Genomic DNA, 5,736 nt, shown 5'->3' with positions numbered 1-5,736 from the left:
CAGGAAACCATTGGGTTCAAGTCTTCAAAGAACTGCAAGCTGCTCAACCCTCCTATTAGTCCGTAAATTGGAGCCTCAGGCACACATTTATACTCCCTGATAATTAATTATTTGATAGCAGAGTATTGCTAATTGTTTTATGGTTTCGCAACGATGTGTGGTGCCTTAGAATTGGTTCGAAGCCAGAATCAAAAAATCATGTGCCTTCCAGGTATTTTGAGAAAAGGAATGATGTTGGAATAAAGGGAGTGAGAGGGGGAAAGTCCAAAGGTTTATGCTTGGAGGGGAAAGAGGAAGAGAACGAATACCCTTTGAGCACCTACTATGGGCTGGGCACTGGCGAGTGACTTTCTACCTCGTTCTTTTTGATCCACCGCTGCTAGAAGGTACGGCTATTAGCTCGGCGGAGACTCGGAGAGGCTAATAGGTGTTGCACAAAGTCACAGAGCTAGTGAGAGGCAGAGCCGGGGTTTCACCCCAGAGTCCAGCTGAGCCTGGGAAGCGCGGAGAGGGGGGAGGCGGGACCCGTAGGTGGTGGAGCTGGGCAGAAAGCAGAGGGGGAGCTTGCGCGGAGGTAAGCGTGTCTTGGGGGACAGGATGCTTGAGAGAGGAACCAACGGAAAGGGGTGGAGAACGAAGGGCAGTGAAGGCAAAGCGAGGCCTCCTTCCCGCGTGATCTCGTTCAACGGGTGTCTGCAATCTCAGCTGCTCCACCTGTCCAGAACCTTCGCTGCACAAGGCAAAGGGTGGGCGGTGGAGGGGTGGGGGCATGGGGAGGGATGGGGGCAGCGGGAGTGAGGCGCTATCTAACACGTGGGTGAGCATCAAACCCACGCGCAAGGGGTGCTCACGGGCCCCCGGCGGTGCTGCCCGAGGGCTGCGCAGAGGAAATGAAATAGTGTAGTTCCCGACCTCTGACCCTTGCCCCCTAGTAGCAAGCTGGGTGATGGAGGGCCGGTTACTTTACCTCTCTGGGCCTCAGTTTCCTCGCCTGTATAAGGGGATCATAAAAATAGCACCCACCTGGCACATGGGAACGTTCCTTTGGGGGGCGGGAGCTGAATGCTGCGGCTTAGAGCCGAGGGTGGCTCCTGGGCTGTTTTCCCCACGCGAACCTACAGTAGGAACTCCAGACTCTTACGATACAGACATGGCCCCTTCAGCCCTAGTACCTCACCGGGAAGGAGGGGGATGCATGCGTGCACGTGTGTGTGTGTGTGCGCGTGTAGACACGAGTGCACGGTGCCGGCTGTCTCTACAGCAGAGCAGAGTAGGAAGCTGCAGCCTCTTCCCCACGATGTGCCTGCACCCCCCAGATCCAGGTCTTGTGTCTCCCCATCCTGGGCTGGCGAGATGTTGCAATCAGTCCCCAGACACAGCTCAGGGTGGTGGTGGGAGGGAGACCCTTAGGGAAATGTGCCGTTACCCTCTTCTGGGCGACTCCGTGTCCCCGGCCCCTTGAGGGAGCCAGGCCCTGGTGTGTTCTCTCCTGTGCCCGTAGCAGATACGTGGCCACAGCCCCCGTTCTCTGCTGTGGGGCTGGTGGACGGGGACCCTCCGAGTGGGGCGCGTCGATGTTCGCTCTGCTTTTCTGGCCGAAAGATTCTCCGGGCCCAGGAAGGAAATTAAGGCAGCTCTGAGGTGGACCAAGACTGAACCCCAGGCTTCCGCGAGAACCAGGACTCTATGGGTGAGAAGGAACTTAGGGGTGTGTCTGATCTGGTCTCCCACGGGGCATCCCTGGGGGCGACCCTCGATTATGTTTTACCTTAATCTGCTTGTTCCAGGGACTGGGGTTTGGCCTGGCCTTTGCGAGTGTGGCTTCCTCTGCCTTCTGCCTCTGGCTTGGGTGACCTCAACCCTTCCCTCAAGCCTTGGCTTAGTCGCCACTTTCTCCAGGAAGCCCTCCGTGATTTCCTCCAGAAGGGATGTTGCTTCCCCTGCTCTGTGGTTCCCTCTACCCGCAATCATCCTCTGTTACGCCACACAACCCCAGAGCGTGCTTTAGTTTATTCCATCGTCTATTTCTCCATCTGGGTGGTAGCCCTGGAGGACAGAGGCTGAGTCCGTCTTATTTAGCCCGTAGCCCTAGGGCCTGGAGTGGTGGGCTCGCAGCAGGTGCTTGCTCAGTGAATGTTTGTTGACCCAAATGAGAAGCTGGGGCAGGTGGATTCTCTGGGCTGGAAGCGACAGAGGTGACCTAGAATCATGTAGAACTTTACGGGGGGTGGGGGGAGACAGACAAAAGGAGAGGCCCCCTGGGTACCCTGCTTCCACCCCCTTTACTTGATTTTTTTTTTTTTTTGATGTTTGTTTTTTAAACAGACAGAAGTTCGAGAGCAATAGGCCATTTAAATAGTCTCATATTTGGGGTTCCCACGCCTTGGTCATTGCGGATCAGCCTTATCAAGGGTTGAGTTGAGCACATTTGGCTGCAGAGACCTCCTACTCCCCCCCCTCCGCCCCCAACCACCACCCCCAAAAAAACCCCAAACAAAGCAGGAACTGGTCTCAGGTCTACACGTGCAGTCATGATGGAGACAGAATTTCCTGGAAAGTTGGGAACTGGGGCTGCAGTGGGGCCCAGGCTCCATAAGAATAGATGCATCAGGCGTCTGTATCCAAGACGGTGCCAGGGACCTCTTACATGCAGAGATCCGTGGATCTTCGCTTTAGAGCTGCGTCGTCGATGCGATGGGGCCCGTCCCCTCTGTCTCCTTGTGTCTGACCGGGCCTATGCTCTCCCAGGAGGGGCGGGCATCATGTCATGCCAGGCATAGACATGGGCTTTGGGTCGGCCGGAAGACTGACTGTCCCCGGGGTTAGGATCCATTCCGGGCCCAGTGAGTTGTAGTTTGTTGAGGGGGAACGCGGAAGGAAGTGGGACCATAAGGTACAAAATGTGGTCCCCATGCCAGCCTGAGCTGGAGGTGGATGGGCCCAGGGAACATACCCCGTATGATCCGTTACACCCAACTATGACCCTTCTCCCCACCCAGAGCTCCTCTCTGAGGCTAACGCTACAATACAAATTTTCCATACCTAGTCCTCAATCCTACACCATAAATATCAGAAAGTAGTATTTATTGCCTTCCTACAGACCGGGTGTCAAGACAAAAAAGAAATAATAATTCTAAATCTCACACAAGGGCTTTGGAGATCAATGAGGTAATTTATATGAAATAGTTTGGGCTCCCAGGGAAACAAGGTGTGGCATAAATTTAGACTTTTTCACTGGATGCCTCCCCCGTCACCACCCCCTGTGCCAATAACTCACCCCAGTGCATGCAAAACTCACTTGGTCATACAGTCTGTGCAGGCTGCTCTCTGAGTCCAGAATGGAATATTCTGGCCCGGTGCGGACTTGCTCTAACCGCCGTGCAGACACCTGTCTCAAATCTTTTTCCTTACAGGGCAGGACGGACATAAACGACAGGCGCTGTGCTCGGGATCTGGGACACGACGGCCCCTCTGAATGACGCCTGCGGATCGCACCATCAAACTCCTAGTGGCTGCAAACTCAACTTGGGACGCCAAGGCCCGGCGTTTCTTGTGAATCCAAACAACCAAGTTTCTTGAAGGAGCGTGAAAGCACCCTGGTGCCATCACTGCAAGGCCACGACACGGGCCTTGAGACCCGTGCTCTATCACGGGTCCATCTTTGGAAAAGGGATGACCCTTTATTGAGCACCCCTTTCTGCAGGGAGCTAAACCTTTCCAAAAGAGTTGCTTGGGCCCGGGCCCTCCTACCCTCCTCTTTTGAGCCCGTGTCACTCGGGCTTTTGCCCCCACAGCCCCAGGAGAACTGCTCTGGCTGAGGCCGCCGTGACCCGGCCGTCCTCACAGCCAGGGGCTGATTCTCTTCCTTCGTGGGAGTCCCCTTGTCAGCAGCATTTGATACCATCAGGTCGCTCTTTCTTGCAACAGGAGGGACCTCTTGGCTTCCAGAACGCCGTGTCTTCAGCTCTGCCTCCCCGCTGCAGGTCTCCTTAGGGCACCTTCTGGCTTGACCAGAGTTTGGCAAACCAGAACCCGCACGCCGGATCCAGCTTGCCCATCCTCCTCTCTCTTTCAAATAAATAAAACATTTTAAAAAGAGATTTTATTATTTATTTTAGGGATGAAGGGGAGGAGCAGAGGGAGAGGGCCAGGCAGGCTCCGGGGTAGGCCCAGACCCCGAGACCACGACCTGAACTGAACTGAACAGTCAGACGATCAACCGACAGAGCCACCCAGGTGCCCCTTTGCCACCTATTTTTGTAAATAAAGATTTATTGGAGCTCAACCGTGGCCATTCGTTTCCGTATCACCTCTGGCCACCACGGTGGCAGAGTCGAGTGGTAGCAACAGAGACCAGATAAAGCTGAAAATACTTCTTATGTGGCCCTTTATGGAAAAAGCTCGCCAAGCCCTGGCGTAGACTCCGTGGCGACCCTGGCTTTCCTATGCCTCCCCCACCACCCCTAGTCCTCTTTGCCTTCTCTGGGGTCCTTGAACTCTTCTCTGTCTGCACTTAGACCCTGGCTGAGCATCACCCAACCCACCGGCAGGTATACCCAGACGTCGACTCCGCGCCTCCACTTGCTTGCCCAATGGCCTTCTCAAACTTCAGTGTGCCCTAAGCTGCCTGCTTCTCTGCAGACCTGCTCCTGGGGCAGTTTCCCTCCTTTCAGTCAGTGGCAACCCGGGGTCTCCAGCCCCGTGCGCAGCCCAAGTACCTGAAACACCCATCGTCTCTTCCCAGCAGTATCTCCGTGGCCTCCGACTGGCGTCTCTCTCGGCTCTTGTCCCTTCCAGCTTCTTTTCCTTGCACTGGGCAAGGGGATCCTTTCTACACTGAAGCCAAATGTACCCTTTGGCTGCCTTCCTAGTCCCCCCGGGGTAACATCTAACTCTTCTCTCCCGCCTCCTCCCGCTCGAGCCCCGGTCTGACTTTATCTCCTTCGTCACCCCGCCCGGCTCACCGTGCTCCAGCTGCGGCGCTCTCCTTGCTGCGGGACGGCAACGAGCAGGCTCCTGCCCCAGGATCTCTGTCCGGCTGTTCCTTCGTCGGCACCCTCCTCCCCCAGATCTGTGCATGACTCCCTGCCTCGTGTCTCCTCATCATGAACCTCTCCTGATGCCCCTTAAATCAAAGAGCCGTCGTGCCCCGCCTGCTTCCTGCCCCCACCCAGGTGTACCCTGTGTTTACATGTTTGTCGCTCGCGTGGCCCCTCTCGGCTGTAAGCCCTACAAAGGCAGACTGTTGTCCTGTTTGCAGTCCTATTGCCTGGAGTAGGGCTTGGCGTGTGATAGGCACTCGATGATTAAAACGTCTGTTATGTCTTACAGGTCTGGGGACCCTATTTTAGAGCCCAGCGTGATGGGCCTCCAGGATATTAAGGCCCCTGCACAAGGCCAAGGAGGGTGGCGGTAGGGCAGCGCTGGAGCTGGTACCTGGAGCCGCCTGATGGCAGCATCAGCGCTCGCTGGGCAAGTACGCGCTGGTCTATGAAGTGGCTCTGGAGCTTGTTTTGTGGAAAGACCCCTGTGCCGGGGCCTAAAGGACTCCGGGGCCCATTGATAACTCCTGTGAGCCTTTGTCTTCCTTATCGTATTTCTGTTGGGGGTTCTGATCACCCAGGGCTTGGGGTGTGGATGTGTGAGTCCCCTAAGTTGGCCCCAACGTAGGATTCCCGTTGGTTTGCACCATCAGGAGACGTTCCCTCTCCTTATGAACCGACACCATCAGTATGT

At 55.7% G+C, this 5,736-nt stretch overlaps 1 long non-coding RNA gene across 2 annotated transcripts; it reads left to right on the top strand.

The window, feature by feature from the left end:
• The first annotated feature begins 202 nt into the window (after positions 1-202).
• Positions 203-4,241, top strand: LOC140595317 (uncharacterized). Of its 2 annotated transcripts, none has more exons than XR_011996812.1 (3): positions 203-386; positions 1,502-1,690; positions 3,414-4,241. It is a non-coding gene; the product is annotated as an uncharacterized lncRNA (long non-coding RNA). The 2 variants fall into 2 exon arrangements; XR_011996813.1 differs by lacking the exon at positions 203-386 and adding an exon at positions 578-746.
• The last annotated feature ends 1,495 nt before the right edge of the window (positions 4,242-5,736 follow it).

This window comes from Vulpes vulpes, chromosome 14 (assembly GCF_048418805.1).
Source record: "Vulpes vulpes isolate BD-2025 chromosome 14, VulVul3, whole genome shotgun sequence".
NCBI classification, from domain to species: Eukaryota; Metazoa; Chordata; class Mammalia; order Carnivora; family Canidae; genus Vulpes; species Vulpes vulpes.
Note: the sequence above shows the minus strand (reverse complement) of the source record. Positions and strands in the feature narration are given on the sequence as shown.